We start from the raw sequence: 19,410 nt of genomic DNA on the forward strand, positions 1-19,410 counted from the left end.
AATTTTTTTAAACTACTAAATGTATGCCATAGTTGCTAAAAAGTATAACCAAAAAAAAAACCCCAAACACGTTGCCATCGAGTCGATTCCAACTCATAGTGACCCCATATAGAAAGTAAAAATAAAAACACAAATCTCACTACCCAGAGATTATAAACATATACAGAATATTTTTGTTTTCAAAAACTAGATCATGTGATACATGCTATCCTTCAATCTTCTTTTTTTGATTATGTTGTTTTTATTTTTACAAATTATCATTTTACCTAGTACACTGATCATACTCAAATTTCCCCAACTGCTGCAAAATTTTTCTTTACAGGTTTTTGTATAAACTGTTATCCAACCCAGGACCACACATTGCATCTAGTTTTTATGTCCCTTAAACCTCTTGATCAAACACAATCCCTTTTTTACTACTCTGCCCTATCGAAAAGACTGGGCTGGTTGCCCTCTAGAATGTCTTACCAGCTAGATCCGTCTATTTATTTCTTGTGGTATCATTTCACTCGTACCTCTCTTTTCCATATTTGCTGTGATCTAATGCTTTCATGAGTTGCTTGACTCCTTCTAAGTATGATGTAAGAAATAATATCGTGGGCTCTGTAGTCTTACTACCTAGATTTACATTCTGCTCTACTCCCTGTATAATCTTTGACAAGTAGCTTAACTTCTCTGAGCTCTGAGTTTTCTCATCTGTAGGTATGGTGTACAACAGTATCTATCTCAGGGGTCTTTGTGAGAATTAACTGTGATAATGGCAATAAAGTGCTGAGCAGTGTGTCTGACATATATAACACTCAAAAATGCTTATTATTTTTGCTAAGTTACACCTCAGACTTTGACTGAAGTTCTCTTTGGTATAGTATAAAATATTACTACCATTGGTCTGAAACGACGCTACTCCTTGTTCATGATGATAAAACCTTGTCTGCATTAAGGGACTAGGAGTCTTCCCTATGATATAAAAGCAGGGCCTGCATTCAGTACATCTTAAAACCTACCATCTAATGAAGATATACATTAAAGAGGTGTCATATAATTATATCAACAGATGCAAGAAGGTATTTTATAAAATTAGGCAGTCACTACCACTTTAAAAAATAATAATAATTTTTATGAAAATAAAAGGAAACTTTCAAAATTTTATCGTTTTCATAAAAAAATAAAATAAAGCAAACATTATGCTAGATCATAAAATATTAAACCCATTGTCTTTAAGATCCAAACAAGCCAGGGACACTTCCAACCACTTCTGTTATAGAAGAGTGTAGAGATTTTGGTGAATAAGAAGAAAAAAAAAAACTAAGCAGTAACATTTTATTATATAAGGGAAAAATATATTACTTTTACAGATGGTGTGATTGCATATTTGGAAACTCTAAAAGCTATACTAAAAATCTATTAGAACTAATTAGAGAATTTAACAAGGTACTAGGTTTCAAGGTACATATACAAAAAGACAGTTTTTTTTTCTATGCATTACACAAACACTAAAAAATGCATTCATAAAACAAATATAATACCTACAGCCAAATGTAATAAGATGTAAATGTATATGAAGAAAATCATAACATTTATTAAAAGATATAAAATAAGACATGTATAAATAGAAATATATGTTCCTGGGTGGGAAATCTTACATAATATAATCATTAATAATAAATTTAACACAAGTCTAACAAGCATAAACTTTATATGGTAAAATAAATGTAAAAGAATTCCAAGACATTTTGAGAAAAGCGGAAGAAACAATAACATTTACTATAAAGCCTGATTTAAAATGAATATAATACTGTTTACCATAGGAATGAACAAACAGACTGTGTAACAGAATGTAGAGAACAGAAACAGTTCTTGGTGTATTTAAGAAATAAATTAAAAAAAAAAAAAGTTGGCGTTTCAGCTTGCAGATTATTCAATAAATGGCTGTTTAAACTATTCTATAGTACATTAAATATTTTCCTTCTCTTACATCAAACTAGTTGGCAGTGGTTGATTGTGGTGATGGAATTGAAGACAAAAATAATAATAATAATAAACTCATAGCAACCTTATAAGGCAGAGTAGAACCACTCCATAGGGTATCCAAGGAGAAACTGGTGGATTTGAATTGCCGACATTTCTGGTTAGCAGCCAAGCTCTTAACCACCCCTCCACCAGCCCTCCACTGAAGGCAAGGGAGAGGAAATTATTATTTCTTATGTAATGCAAAAAATGGAAAGATCATGCATGGGTGGTTTTAAGGATTTTTTGTTGTTTCTTTTGGTATTTTCAAGTATAGCAAAGATAGAGGGCTCAGAAGTAAATCCTTTTATACAATTGGGAATTGTGAGCTGATCTCTCAAGGTACCATTCTTTTTAATGCTGATTGTATTTCCCTTTTGGGGTTCTTCAACTTGGAACTGGTACCACTCTCCACCAGTCATCCAGAAACCTCCCTGTAGTCCTTGGCTCCTCCATTTCACTCCCTGGCAACATCCCATTCAATTGCTCAGACCTGTAACTTCTACTTTCATAATAGACCTGGAATCCATCCTCTCCTCTCCATCCCCACCATCATGCTTTATATTAGGTGCTCATCATTTGTCACTTTAAAATAATCTCCCACCTGCTCTCTTGAGATCAGCTTGCTCCCCCTTCCCTGCAGACTCCATAGTGTTGCCCGAGTGATTTTCCTTAACCAGATCTGATGGTACCATTTTCCTACTCAAATGCTTCCTGATGTGGTTTACCCTCAGCCTCAAGTCTGACATTCCAGCATGTCTTTACATTATTTGTCCTTCCCTCCAGATGCACTTTCTCACATGCATCATATCTCATGCTTCTGCACTTAATGTCATCTCTGCCTGAGTGTCATTTCACATGTATTTCACACCTACTTGTCCTTTGAAACTCAGTGGACATTTTACTTCTAGGAACCATTTTATTATCTGAGTTTCATTCAAATGTCTTTCCTCTAAACCTTCATAGCACTTGGGCATAATCTGTTGTGGCATTCGTCACATTCTTCTCAGTAGAATAGAAATAAAAACCATGCTTTATTTGACTTGAACTTCTCAGTGCTTTAAACAGTGCATGTTACATAGTAGATGCTCCATAAAATATGAATGAATAGATAAATATATAAGCATTTGTGCTAGGTATATATATTAAACTCATACAATTTATGTAGTTTGATTCTTCACTGGTTTTCATCCTTATAATTGGAAAATAACTACCAGTAAATGGCAACTAGAAATGTCATTTGCTCTTTTTGGTATATTTTTCCTTCAATTAAGAATGCAATCTCAAGAGTGGGGTGGGACCAAGATGGCTGACTAGCTAGAAGCTTCTGCAGATCGCTCTTGCAACAAAGACTCAAAAAAAAAAAAAACAAGTGAATCGATTACATACATGACAGTCTATGAAGACTGACCATCAAACAGAACTAAGGAGTTGATCTGAGTGACAGGGGAGCAAAAAGCCATGCGCTGAAGCACCAACTGCTTCCAAAGCCAGCATCCCATGCCACAGCCTTGAGCCCTCCCGGTTGTCTGGTGCCAGAGTGGTGGGGCTGATCATGGCTTACTGAGAAGGGGCAAGCACAGGATGCAGCTCTAACCCCCTGGAGTAACTTCAGCGGGGACCCAGCCAGCACATGCAGGCCGTACACTGATGCGGCTGACAGGAGAGTGAAAAACCATGGGAAAGCAGCCACTGGATCCAGAGCCTAGAGCCAGCGTCCCAGTCAGAAAACCTTGGTGCTGAGCTTTGAACTAAGTGCTGAGGAGCTGATCATGGCTTCCTGAGACAGAGAAAGCACAGGACGCAGCCCTAACCTTCGGGGTCAATCTCGACCCAGCCAGTGCACACTGGCTACATGCTCCTCTGGAATCTCAAATAAAGCAGTCCTCACCAAACAAGATGAGTAACTTTGTCTCTATTGCCACACTACTCTCTCCCCTATCTATCTGATCCCTCCCCTCCCTGCCCCAGCTGGCTTCATTAACATTGGAATTTCCTGGGCCAGGGAGTGAAGTGCTCTGCAGGATTTTTTTTCTTCTTCTTCTTCTTCTTCTTTTTCTTTTTCTAACCCATTCTCCGGGCCTGAGAGAAGCAGCAATTAATAATTGGGGGAAAAATCCTCCCCTGACTTCCCTAAACTGGAATTATAATATAGAACTAGCTCCAGACAAGCATAAGAGATCCATAGTCTTTGGCTTTCATCTCTACAGAGAACCAGGTGGCTATTATAATGCAAAGGCAACCCTGATAGAGATCTGACTGTAATTGTTTTAGCTGAGCAGTGGAAAGACAAGTTTTGGAGGTCTGATACCTCTCTAGCTATTAAACAGAGACCTCACTGATTCACAGCAGGGAACCGAGGGCTGAAGCTCCACCCACACCACCTAGCCACCTGCTAAAGGGGTCTGAGGATACTGACACCTACCAATCTGCAGAGATACAAGCATTGGATGCCTAAGGTACAGTTGCAGAGCCCACCCACCAGAGAGCTCGAGAGAATAGAGGCACTCCTCCCTCACTGGCATGTGGGAGAAGGTTGCCAGCATCCTGCCCCCCCGGAATGTGACCCCCTTCTGCTACTAGAATCTGGTGCATACAACCATCACCACTACTCCTCTAAGTTAATGGGTGACAGCCTACACTGCACACTAGGTGACCTACTATCAGGACACCTAAGCTGATTCTATTCAAGAATAGTGAAAGGACTCATAGGCTCATATATCTGGTAACAACTCAAACCATCTGGTAGTATGACACAAGTGATTCAAAGGCTACAACAATCAAGACAGCCCAATCTAGTAGCCCATCTGGGTGTATTGAAACAAAACAAAACAAGAAGATAAGATTCAGTAGGCAAATGTAAAATAAATCATTACAATATCTTATAGATGGCTCGGAGACAGCAGTTGATATCAAATCACATACAGAAGCAGACCATGATTGCTTCTACAAACCCTCAAATCAAAGAATCAAAATCTTTCCCAAATGAAGATACATTCTTGGAATTGTCAGCTGTAGAATATAAAGAACTAATATACAGAATGCTTCAAGACATCAGGGATGACCTCAGAAATGAAATAAGGCAATCTACAGAAAAAGCCAAGGAACACACTGATAAAGCAGTTGAAGAAATCAAAAAGATTATTCAAGAACATAGTGAAAAAATTAATAAGCTGCAAGAATCCATACAGAGACATCATTCAGAAATCCAAAAGATTAACAATAAAATTACAGAATTAGACAATTCAATGGGAAGTCAGAGGTGCAGAATGGAGGAATTGGAATGCAGAGCAGGGGAGTTGGAGGATAAGGCAAATGACACTAATATAGTTGAAGAAAAACCAGATAAAAGAATTTTAAAAAATGAAGAAACCCTAAGAATCATGTGGGACTCTATCAAGAAGAATAACTTGCATGTGACTGAAGTTCCAGAACAGGGAGGGATAACAGAAAATACAGAAAGAATAGTTGAAGATCTGTTGGCAGAAAACTTCCCTGACATCGTGAATGATGAAAGGATATCTATGCAAGATGCTTATCGAACCCCATACAAGGTTGATCCCAAAAGAAAATCACCAAGACATATTATCATCAAACTTGCCAAAACCAAAGATAAAGAGAAAATTTTAAAAGCAGCCAAGGATAAATGAAAAGTCACTTACAAAGAAAAATCAATAAGTTCAGACTACTTAGCAGAAACCATGCAGGCAAGAAGGCAATGGGATGACATATATAGAGAGCACTGAAGGAGAAAAACTATCAGCCAAGAATCATATATCCAGCAAAACTCTCTCAGATATGAAGGTGAAATTAAGACATTTACAGATAAACACAAGCTTAAAGAATTTGCAAAAACCAAACCAAAGCTACAAGAATTACTAAAGGAAATTCTTTGGTCAGAAAATCAATAATATCAGAAACCAAAACAACACAAGGTCACAGAACAGAACATCCTGATATCAACTCAGATAGGGAAATTGCAAAAACAAAATAAGATTGATTTAAAAAAATGCTCAAAACAGGGAATCATTGATGTCATTATGTAAAAGATTGCAATAATCAAAAAAGAGGGACTAAATACAAGAGGCATAGATCTTCCATATGGAAAGGAAACCAAGGCAATATAGGATGATACAAGTTAGGTTTTTACTTAGAAAAATAGGGGTAAATATTAAGGTAACCACAAAGAGGCCTAACAATTCCAGACTTCAAAATAAAAACCAAAATAAACATAATGACTCAGCAAAAATAAATTCAACTACTATGAAAATGAGGAACACACAATTTATAAAGAAAAACTTCTCAGCACAAAAAAGTGGAAAAATGAAATTGTCAACAACACACACAAAAAGGCATTAAAACGACAGCATTAAACTCATACTTATCTATAATTACGCTGAATGTAAATGGACTGATTCCACCCATAAAGAGACAGAGACTTGCACACTGGATAAAAAAACACAATCTGTCTATATGCTGCCAACAAGAGACACACCTTAGACTTGGAGACACAAATAAACTAAAACTCAAAGGATGGAATAAAATATGTCAAGCAAACAATAATCAAAAAAGAAGAGGAGTGGCAATATTAATCTCAGACAAAATAGACTTTAAGGTTAAATGCACCACAAAAGATAAAGAAGGACACTACATAATGCTTAAAGAGACAATTTACCAGGAAGATATAACCATATTAAATATTTATGCACCCAATGACAGGGCTGCAAAATACATAAAACAAACTTCAATAGAATTGAAAAGTGGGATAAACACCTCCACAATTATAGTAGGAGACTTCAACACACCACTTTTGGTGAAAGATAGGACATCCAGTAAGAAGCTCAATGGAGACACAAAAGATCTAATTGCTACAATCAACCAAATTTACCTCACAGACTTATACAGAACACTCCACCCAACAGCTGCAAAGTATACTTTTTTTCAAGTGCACATGGAACATTCTCTAGAATAGATCACATATTAGGTCATAAAACAAACCTTTGCAGAATCCAAAACATCGAAATATTACAAAGCATCTTCTCAGACCATAAGGCCATAAAAGTGGAAATCAATAACAGAAAAATCGGGGAAAAGAAATCAAATACTTGGAAACTGAACAATATCCTGCTCAAAAAAGACTGGGTTGTAGAAGACATAAAGGAGGGAATAAAGAAATTCAGAGAATCCAATGAGACTGAAAACACTTCCTATCAAAACCTTTGGGACACAGTGAAAGCAGTGCTCAGAGGTCAATTTATTTCAATAAATGCACACATACATAAAGAAGAAAGAGCCCAAATCAGAGAACTGTCCCTACAACTCGAACAAATAGAAAGTGAGCAACAAAAGAATCCATCAGGCACCAGAAGAAAACAAATAATAAAAATTAGAGCTGAACTAAACGAATTAGAGAACAGAAAAACAATTGAAAGAATTAACAAAGCCAAATGCTGGTTCTTTGAAAAAATTAACAAAATTGATAAACCATTGGCCAGACTGACTAAAGAAATACAGGAAAGGAAACAAATAACCCAAATAAGAAATGAGATGGGCCATATCACAACAGACCCAACTGAAATTTAAAGAATCATATCAGATTACTACGAAAAATTGTACTCTAATAAATTTGCAAACCAAGAAGAAATGGATGAATTCCTAGAAACACACTACCTACCTAAACTAACACAAACAGAAGTAGAACAATGAAATAGACCCATAACAAAAAAAGAGATTGAAAAGGTCATCAAAAAACTCCCAACAAAAAAAAGCCCTGGTCCGGATGGCTTCACTGCAGAGTTCTACCAAACTTTCAGAGAAGAGTTAACACCACTACTACTAAAGGTATTTCAAACCATAGAAAAGGATGGAGTACTACCTAACTCATTCTATGAAGCCAGCATATCCCTGATACCAAAACCAGCTAAGGGCAGCACAAAAAAAGAAAATTACAGACCTATATCCCTCATGAACATAGATGCAAAAATCCTCAACACAATTCTAGGCTACAGAATTCAACATCATATCAAAAAAATAATCTACCATGACCAAGTGGGATTTATAACAGGTATGCAAGATTGGTTCAATATTAGAAAAACAATTAATGTAATCCACCATATAAATAAAACAAAAGACAAAAACCACATGATCTTATCAATTGATGCAGAAAAGCCATTTGGCAAAGTCCAACACCCATTCATGATAAAAACTCTCAGCAAAATAGGAAGAAGGAAAATTCCTCAACACAATAAAGGGCATTTATACAAAGCCACAGCCAACATCATCCTAAATGGAGAGAGCCTGAAAGCATTTCCTTTGCGAACGGGAACCAGACAAGGATGCCTTTTATCACTGCTCTTATTGAACATTGTGCTGGAGGTCCTAGCCAGAGTAATTAGGCTAGACAAAGAAATAAAGAGCATCCAGATTGGCAAGTAAGAAGTCAAATTATCTCTATTTGTGGATGACATGATCTTATACACAGAAAACCCTAACGAATCCTCAAGAAAACTACTGAAACTAATAGAAGAGTTCACCAGAGTATCAGATTACAAGATAAACATACAAAAATCACTTGGATTCCTCTACATCAACAAAAAGAACATTGAAGGAAAATCACCAAATCAATACCATTCACAGTAGCCCCCAAGAAGATAAAATACTTAGGAATAAATCTTACCAGAGATGTAAAAGATCTATACAAAGAAAACTACAAGAGACTACTGCAAGAAATCAAAAGGGACTTACATAAGTGGAAAAACATACCTTGCTCATGGATAGGAAGACTTAACATTGTAAAAATGTCTATTCTACCAAAAGCCATCTATATATACAATGAACTTCCCATCCAAATTCCAATGACATTTTTTAATGAGATGGAGAAACAAATCATCGACTTCATATGGAATGGAAAGAAGCCCTGGATAAGTAAAGCATTACTGAAAAAGAAGAAGAAAGTGGGAGCCCTCACTCTACCTGATTTTAAAACCTATTATACAGCCACAGTAGCCAAACCACCTGGTACTGTTACAACAACAAACACATAGACCGATGGGACAGAATTGAGAACCCAGATATAAATTCATCCACATATGAGCAGCTGATATTTGACAAAGGCCCAGTGTCAGTTAATCGGGAAAAAGATAGTCTTTTTAACAAATGGTCCCAGCATAACTGGATATCCGTCTGCAAAAAAATGAAGCAGGACCCATACCTCACACCATGCACAAAAACTAACTCTAAATGGATCAAAGACCTGAACAGAAGTCTAAAACGATAAAGATCATGGAAGAAAAAATAAGGACAAAGTTAGGAGCCCTAATACAAGGCATAAACAGAATACAAAACATTACTAAAATGATGAAGGGAAACCAGATAACTGGGAGCTCCTAAAATTCAAACACCTATGCTCATCTAAAGACTTCACCAAAAGAGTAAATAGACCACCTACAGACTGGGAAAAAATTTTCAGTTACGATGTCTCTGACCACAGCCTGATCTCTAAAATCTATGATTCTGCTAAAGCTCAACCACAAATAGACAAAAAACCCACTTAAAAATTGGGCAAAGGATATGAACAGGCACTTCACTAAAGAAGATATTCAAGCGGCTAAGAGATACTTGAGGAAATGCTCTCAATCATTAGCCCTTAGAGAAATGCAAATTGAAACTACTGTGAGATTCCATCTCACTCCAACAAGGCTGGCATTAATCCAGAGAACACAACATAATAAATACTGGAGAGGCTGTGGAGAGACTGGAACACTTATACATTGCTGGTGGGAGTGTAAAATGGTACAACCACTTTGGAAATCGATTTGGCATTTCCTTAAAAAGCTAGAAATAGAACTACCATACGACTCAAGAATCCTACTCCTCAGAATATATCCTAGAGAAATAAGAGCCCTTACACGAAAAGATACATGCACACCCATGTTCGTTGCAGCATTGTTTACAATAGTAAAAAGATGGAAGCAACCAAGGTGCCCATTAATGGATAAATGGGTAAATGAATTATGGCATATACACACAATGGAATTCTATGCATCGATAAAGAGCAGTGAGGAATCTGTGAAACATTTCATAACATGGGGGAACCTGGAAGGCATTATGCTGAGTGAAATTAGTCAGTTGCAAAAGGACAAATATTATATAAGACCACTATTATAAGAACTTGAGAAATAGTTTAAACTGAGAAGAACACATTCTTTTGTGGTTATAAGAGGGAGGAGGGAGGGAGGGTATAGAAGAGGGGTATTTACTAATTAGATAGTAGATAAGAACTACTTTAGGTGAAGGAAAAGACAACACTCAATACAGGGGAGGTCAGCATAACTGGACTAAACCAAAAGCAATTTCTTGAATAAACTGAATGCTTTGAAGGTCAGCAAAGCAGGGGCAGGGGTTTGGGGACCATGATTTCAGGGGACATCTAAGTCAATTGGCAAAACGAAATCTGTTAAGAAAACATTCTGCATCCCACTTTGAAGTGTGGCATCTGGGGTCTTAAACGCTAGCAAGCAGCCATCTAAGATGCATCAATGAGTCTCACCCACCTAGATCAAAGGAAAATGAAGAACGCCAAGGACACAAGGTAATGACGACCCCAAGAGACAGAAAGGGCTACATGGACGAGAGACTACATTATCCTGAGACCAGAAGAACTAGATGGTGCCCGGCCACAACCGATGACTGCCCTGACAGAGAACACAACAGAGAACCCCTGAGGGTGCAGGAGAGCAGTGGGATGCAGACCCCAAATTCTCATAAAAAGACCAGACTTAATGGTCTGACTGAGACTAGAAGGACCCCAGCAGTTATGGTCCCCAAACCTTCTGTAGGCCCAGGACAGGAACCATTCCTGAAGCCAACTCATCAGACATGGATTGGACTGGACAATGGGTTGGAGAGAGATGCTGATGAGGAGTGAGCTACTTGCATCAGGTGGACACTTGAGACTATGTTGGTATCTCCTGTCTAGAGGGGAGATGGGAGAGTAGAGGGGGTTAAAAAAAAGTTAGAAGCTGGCAAAATGGTCACAAAAAGAGAGACTGGAAGGAGGGAGCGGGCTGTCTCATTAGGCAGAGCGGAATTGGGAGTATGTAGTAAGGTGTATATAAGTTTGTAAGTGAGAGATGGACCTGATTTGTAAACTTTCACATAAAGTACAGTAAAAATTATTAAAAAAAAAAATAATGTAACCTCATTTCCTCATGAAAGACATTTTCTAGAGAGAAAGTTGGCATACGATTTTAGAGCATTTTTTAAAAAGAAAACTAAGGTCTGTAATATTGAGAGAGTAGGGTTTGAATCACCTTAGAGGAGAATGCTACCACTTATCTGTCAGTATGTCATATGGTAGTGACTTGCGTGTTGCTGTCATGCTGGAAGCTATGCCATGTGTATGTCAACACTAATAGGGTCACACATGGCGGACAGGTTTCAAAGGAGTTTCCAGGCTAAGACAGTCTAGGAAAAAGAACCTGGCAATCTACTTCTAAAAGAAAATCGGCCAGTGAAAACCTTATGAAAAGCAGGAGAACATTGTTTGATATAGTGCTAAAAGATGAGCCCCTCAATTTGGAATGCATTCAAAATATGACTGGGGAAGAGTTGCCTTTTGAAAATAGAGTCAACATAATGACATGGATGGTGTGAGGCTTTCAGGACCTTCCTTTGCTGACGCGGCACAACTCAATATGAGAAGAAAACCTGCAAACGTCCATTACTAATTGGACCATGGAATGTACAAAGTACGAATCTAGGAAAATTGAAAGTCATAAAAAATGAAATGGAACACATAAAGAAAGATATCCCGGCATTAGAGAGCTGAAATGGACTGGTATTGGCCATTCTGAATCAGACAATCGTATGGTATACTCTGCTGGGAACAACAAACTGAAGAGGAATGATGTCACATTCATCGTCAAAAAGAACATTACAAGATCTATTCTGAAGTACAACACTGTCAGTGATAGGATACTATCCATAAGCCTACAAGGAAGACCAGTTAATACAACTATTTTTTAAATCTACACACCAAACACTAATGCCAAAAATGAAGAAATTAAAGATTTTTTACCAACTTCACTTTTTTCAATAACATAAACAAAGACTATGCTTATGGACCTCAGGGGATGAAATACACAGGAATCAAATTGACTACATTTGTGCAAAGAGATGATAGAGAAGCATATTTCAGAACAAGGCCAGGGGCCAACTGTGGGACAGGCCATCAATTGCTCATGTGCTGATATGAAGAAAATTAGAACAAGTCCACAAGAGCCAAAATATAACCTTGAGTCTATCCCACCTGAATCTAGAGACTATCTCAAGAATAGATAAGATGCATTGAATACTAATGACTGAAGACCAGAGGAGTTGTGGGATGACATCAAGGACATAGTACATGAAGAAAGCAAAAGGTCATTAAAAAGTAAGAGAAAATAAAAAGTAAAAAAGACCAAAATGGATCTCACAAGGGAATCTGAGTCTTACTCTTGAACATAGAGTAGCTAAAGTAAAAGGAAGAAATGATTGAAGTAAGTGAGCTGAACAGAAGATTTCAAAGAGCAGCTTGAAAAGAGAAAGTAAAGTATTATAAGGAAATGTACAAAGACCTGAAATTAGAAAATCAAAAGGCAAGAACACATTTGGCATTTCTCAAGCTGAAAGAGCTGAAGAAAAAACCTAAGCCTCGATTTGCAATATTGAAGGATTCTATGGGCAAAAAATTGAACAATGCAGGCAATATCAAAAGAAGATGGAAGGAATACACAGAGTCATTGTACCAAAAAGAATTAGTCCATGTTCAGCCATTTCAGGAGGTGGCATATGATCAAGAACCAACAGTACTGAAGAAAGAAGTCCAAGCTGAACTGAAGTCATTGGCAAAAACCAAGGCCCTAGGAATTGATGCGATGCCAACTGAGATGTTTCAACAAATGGACACAATGCTTTAAGCTCTCACTCCTCTATGTCAGGAGATTTGGATGACAGCTACATGTCCAACTGACTAGAGGAGATCCGTATATTTGCCTATTCCAAAGAATGGTGATCCAATGGAATGTGGAAATTGAACAATATCATTAATAACACTGCAAATAAAATTACTTGGAAGATAATTCAAGAACAGTTGCAGCAGTACATCAACAAGGAACTGCCAGAAATTCAAGCTGGATTCAGAAAAGGACAAGAAATATGTTATGAGGGATATCATTGTTGATTTCAGATGGACCAAGCCTGAAAGCAGAGAACACCAGACAGATGTTTACCTGTGTCTTGACTACACAAAGGCATTCAACTGTGTAGATCATAAGAAATTATAGATAATATTGCAAAGAATGGGAATTCCAGAACACTTAGTTGTGTTCATGCTGAACCTGTACATAGACCTAGGGGCAGTTGTTCCAACAGAACAAGCGCATACTGCATGATTTAAAATCAGGTAGGGTCTCTGTCAGGGTTATATCCTTTCGTTATACTTATTCAATCTGTATGCTGAGCAAATAGCCTGAGAAACTGGATATATAAAGACGAATGCAGCATCAGGATTGGAGGAAGACTCTTTAACAACCTGTGATATGCAGATGTCACAACCTTGCTTGCTAAAAGTGAAGAGAACTTGAAGCACTTAACTAATGGAGATCAAAGATAATAGCCTTCAGTATGGATTATGCTTCAATATAAAAAGAAAAGAAAACAAAAATCTTCACAAATGGACCAATAAGCAGCATCATGATAAATGAAGAAAATATTGAAGTTGTCAAGGGTTTCATTTTAATTGGATCCACAGTCAACACCCAAGGAAGCAGTAGTCAAGAAATCAAATAAAGTATTGCACTGGAGAAGTCTGCTGCAAAAGACCTCTTTAAAGTGTTAAAAAGCAAAGATGTCACCTTGAGGACTAAGGTATACCTGACCCAAGCCATGGTATTTTCAGTTGCCTCATATGCATGCAAAAGCTGGACAATGAATAAAGAAGACTGAAGAAGAATTGATGCATTTGAATTATGGTGTTGGTGAAGAATATTGAACATACCATGGACTGTAGAAGACAAACAAACCTGTCTTGGAAGAGTATAGCCAGAATGCTTCTTAGAAGTAAGAATGACAAAAGTTCATCTCACATACTTTGGACATACTATCATGAGGGACCAATTCCTAGAGAAGGACATCCTGCTTGGTAAAGTAGAGGGTCAGCAAAAAAGAGGAAGGCCCTCAATAAGATGGATTGACACAGTGTCTGCCACAATAAGCTCAAACATAGCAATGATTGTGAGGATGATGCAGGACCAGGAAGTGTTTTGTTCTCTTGTACGTAAGATTGCTATAAGTCAGTACTGACTCCATAGCACCTAATGAGAAGTATCTATCCAACCTGCCTGGAAAGTCAGAGGGTGGGTATGTCAATTGCCTTATGTAATTTGCTGTAAAGAAATATAGGCTATTAAGGAGTGGAACAAAACTCAAACAAAATGACCCATAAAATGTAGTGTGCTAAACGGAAAAAGAATATGGATTTGTCAAAAGCCCGATCTACCTGACACCACCTGGCAGCACCCTCCACAGTGGATGGTGCACTGCAGTTATTGTTTTCCTTAGCAGGAGCCGGCGGAAACAAATCTTGCCAGCCGCTAGAAGAACAGGATTTTAATAACTGTTTCCATCTTACTACCTTCCTATGTTTTGCCATCTTCTTTTTCTGAAAATCCTTATCTCATGGAGAGATTTATACCAAATGGTGGTAATTTTACATAAAATGATAGTTATATAAATGACAGTTATATGGCTGTTGCATCAAACTTTACAGGAAACATATGCTTAATACTCATAATTTTGAGCACTTTTTGCTAGGCACTGTTCTAGGTGCTAGAGTTAGAGAATTTACAGAAGGGGGTAAGACAAAGAGTAATGAAATAATTTAAATAGGCAACACAGTAAGTGGTAATCAATCCTATGGGGGACTATAAAGGAGGAGATAAAGAGTGATGAAGGAAAGAATGCAATTTTTAATAAGGTAGACAGGGAAGGCTGCAGTTGGCAATTAAATAACAAAAACTTGAAGGAAGTAAGGGAGGAAGTCATGTCTGGGGAGAACTTCCAGGGCAGACAGCAGAGCAGACGCTAATGTCCTGGGGCTGGAGCATGTCTGGCATGTTTGAGGAATAGCAAAGTGTCCATTGTGGAGTAGATGGCTGGAGTGAGATGAGCAAAGGAGAACGTTGTGGGAGACGAGAACGGATAGGTAATGGAGAGAGGGGTAGATCATATATGGCTTTTTAGACCATCTTAAGGAATCTGGCCTTACGAGGTGATATGGGAAGACCTTAGGGGTTGTGAACAGAGCAGTAACATGAACTTATTTATGTTTTATTTATTCACACACATATTCATTTTAAATACCATCTATATGTTGCTGGTAGCTTCTGCATCTATATTTCCAGACATAGCCTTTCATGAAAACCCTAGATTTATGTCCCTAACTACCTCCCTGGCATCTCCATAAGTATGAGGAATAGGTATCACAAATTTAACATAGCCTAAAGAGAGCTCACTTGTTTTTCCCCATCTTATCTCAGCACCATCATCCATCTACTTTCCCAAGCCAAATATCTACAAGTTGTCTTGAATCTTCTCTTTCAAAACCTGCCTGCTCACACTCAGTCTTTGACTATATTTCCCAAACGTCTCAGATAGGTCTACTTTACTTCATGTGCACAAGAGCCACCAGACAAGTGCTTCCACATGTTTATGTTCTCCCTGCCTTCTCTCTGTACCGCCTCCCCAATCTTCTTTTTACCTAGAAAAACAAAATAATGTTTTTAAAACATCAATCATATCATATTGGAAGACCATTCAAACTGTTCTCCTTGTATTTAGGATATAACCTAAATCCCTTATTTATCTTGGTTTGCTTTGTTTACAGTGGCCTAGCCCCTAGTTATCTTCTTCGTTTTCCTCCTCACTGATTACCCTTCGGTGAACTTCTTTAGTTTCTCCAAATACCAAGCTCATTCCATACCTAGGTCTTTGCAGTGATTATTCTCTCTGCTTACAAAGCTCTCCAAACTGAAGCTTTCTTGACTAGCTGTTGTTGATTATTCATCTTAAGACTCTCTACTGAGAGAGCTTCTAGATGAATCAGTTACTATCCCATAAGCACAGTACTTATCAAAATCTCATGATTTCCTCATTTATTTGTTTTTACCTCCACGTCAATCCTCTCTCCCAAACCCATTCAGCAGTGTATCCCCAGTACCTGAACGGGTGACTGGCATATTGGAGATGCACAGTAATTGTTGAAATGTCACAGGGATTAATCTGAAAATTTTCTAGAATACTGTCTGTGAACATTACTCATTAGTGGAAGCCCATAAACGTCTCTCCAAGAATAATATATGGTCTTTAGAACCAAATGAAACCAAGACAGAATCCATATTTCCATAGTTAAATTAAGAATGGCAGTTGACCTAGTTATCTTGATAATTTAGACTCCAGTAGAAATTTTGAGACTTGTTATTTTGGCTATTTCACCCCAAATGTGTTTTGGTTTCAAATTATCTTAATAATTTTCCTAATGCTCCTGTATTCTTTACGTATTCAGTCACTGCCCTAGAGATACTTATAAAACTTTTATGAGTAGCCAAATTCAAAAAAACCCACTAACCACTGCCGTCGAGTCAATTCCGACTCATAGCGACCCTGTAGCCAAATTCGGGGAGTCCTAAAACAAAAGCATTCATGTACTTTCATAGCAAATTTTCTAAGTCAATATTTTATAGTTCATTCCTGTAATAACCACTTTCATAGCCCATAAGGTCACCTGTGTTAGAGAAAACTCACTCAGGTAGCATAAAAGGAAAATTGTCATTTTTTTTTTTTCTTTGCATTAAGAAGTGAGTGGGTAGATATGAGTGAGATATTCTGGATTATGAATGATCTCCTAACAGTTATCTTTATGATGAGGCCATATGTTATGCATGGTCCAGGTCTTGCCAGGCATTCTTCCTTCTAGCCCAATGATCCTAATTGAGTGGTAAATACCCATTAAATATTTAAATAGAGAAATGGCTTATGTTCTTATGTATTAACACTCCTACTTTTTTTAAACATTAACGGTGTTTTGAAGTTTAAATTTAGGACTGAAACTATTTTATGCAGGGAAGGATAAAGATGTGTCTTGAGTAATGATAGCTCATTTTCCTCAAGAACCAGTTTGTGCACTCTACCCTGTTACCCTAAGGCACTGATGGATGTTATTCTGTCTACTAACTGAACCAACTTGAAGGGGAACTGCACTGTGGTTTGCTGAAAAATGGGAAAATAGTTACTGTTCTATAAACATTTTAAATAGTGTTTCCACTTATTCTAAAATATGTCGAATATCACCATTCATCATTATGCTTCCATATTGTTTCTTAAAAAGTTGTAAATGCAGAAAATCTGAGTAGTATTTAGTTTATTTTCAAAATATAAGCCTAGGCAGATCATATGGTTGTTTCAGTAGCTATTGCAAAAGCTTCAAATGTGTTAAACAGAATTCATTGTGGAGCCCATTACATTCCAAGGATACTGGCAAGCCTTCTGTGGCTGTAGGGTTGAAAAGTATTAATCGCTCTCTTTCCTCTCTTTTTTTTTACTTTTACTTAGGGTTTGTAGTGGGAAATACTTCACGAACATTGTGTTTCTGCTGTTAGGGTTTATATCCACATTGTATATATATATATATATTTTTTTTTTTTTGGATGCCTTTGCACGTTGTATCTCAGGCTTCTTCAGGACAGACAAATAATAGCTTCTCCCTCTTCGCTCACAAAGGGACATCTTTAGAAAATAACATCTTTAGAAAATGCTGTTGATCTGGTAGCTATTTTAAACCCTTCAATAAAAGACATGCTGCCATCCGTCACTTGAACTAAGTGTGCATGTCAAAGATGGATAAAGCTGGTAATGGGCTTGCTCCAGCTTTTGCTATTACATTAAGGAGAAAAATGTATTGTAAAATTACCTTTGGTCATCGAATTCCTTTTCATAATTTGCCCTGTGTTGCCTTCAGAGATTTCCCTTAGGGCAAAAATAATGAACAAATATAGTTTGAATAAGATTCAGATCCCTAATATTTTTGAAAACCTACTAATTGTTAGAAAATGTGCTAGGCACATACCCAACTATTAAAATTTTAATAGGCACATCCTTTCTTAGGTCCTTTCCTCCCAGAAGACTTTCTTGATTTCCAATGAATAAGCTGTATGTGCCTGTATTAAACTATCAAAATGTTTATCATACTATATTATAAAAAACCCCTTTTTACTTGTTTGTCTTCTCCATTAGACTACAAATTCCAAGAGTATAGGTTCGATGTCGGCTATATTCATTCTTCACTGTATACCGAACATTATAGGTACCTAGTTGCATAATAAACATAAGAAAAGCTGAAAACCACACGTGTTGCCATGGAGTTGATTCCAACTCATAGCGATCCTATAGGCAGAGTAGAACCTCCCCACAGGGTTTCTAAGGCTGTAATCTTTACAAAGCAGACTGCCGCCATCTTTCTCCCACAGAGTGGCTGATGGGCTCAAACTGCCAACCTTTTGGTTAGTAGCTGAGCGCTTTAACCACCAGGGTGCCTTCCTAACATAATAAGCACTCTATAAATATTTGCTAATTGAATAATGATCAGAAAAAGGGCCATTTTTTTAGGGATGGAATCAGGAGGTGGGAGATGATGACATAAAACTCACGTCAATTTATCAGTTTATAATACTCAGCATCTTTTAAAAGAAAATTTGTACCAGAGTGGTGTCGACATTCTCTCCATAATAAGAAAATAGCTGACATCATTTGAGAACATATGTGCTGTTCATAACGAGTATCTTTTTCTTCATTATCTCATTAAAACTTCTCAACACCTTATCCTCATTTTACAAGTGAGGGAAGTGAGGTTAAGAGAAGATAAGTAAGGGCTCACAGTTGGCAATACCTACTACATATCTGAACTTCTCTTCCTCACTTCCAAATCTCAAGCTTCTAATCAATTTTTAATATTTGGAATACCAACATAATTAGAAGGGAAACACAGGGAAGTTAAATAATTGTATGAGGTTACACATGTAGTAAACAGAAGAACCTGGAATTAAACCAAATTAGCACAGCACCAAATCCTATGTGGCTTTAGTCCATACCACTGTCTCCCCTCCTATAATAATACATGCACTTTTCACAGTTGCCATAAACCATGATCAAGCACCATCCTAATCATGCTGAGGAGATCCTGGCCTGAAACGGCTTCTACAGACAATTTATTTTTGTTTTTAGTGAAATCAGAGTAAATAATTCTTGGGCAAGACAATTTTGACATTTCATTCCCTATTCTGTTATTCTTAACTTCTGCCTTGACTTCAC

The 19,410-nt window shown here is 37.3% G+C and overlaps 1 protein-coding gene across 1 annotated transcript in view; it reads left to right on the forward strand.

Moving 5' to 3' along the window:
• DCC (DCC netrin 1 receptor) overlaps window positions 1-19,410 on the forward strand; it is a 1,314,656-nt gene that overhangs the window by 1,084,679 nt on the left and 210,567 nt on the right. The window lies entirely within an intron of this gene.

This window comes from Elephas maximus, chromosome 11, assembly GCF_024166365.1.
Source record: "Elephas maximus indicus isolate mEleMax1 chromosome 11, mEleMax1 primary haplotype, whole genome shotgun sequence".
Classification (NCBI taxonomy): domain Eukaryota; kingdom Metazoa; phylum Chordata; class Mammalia; order Proboscidea; family Elephantidae; genus Elephas; species Elephas maximus.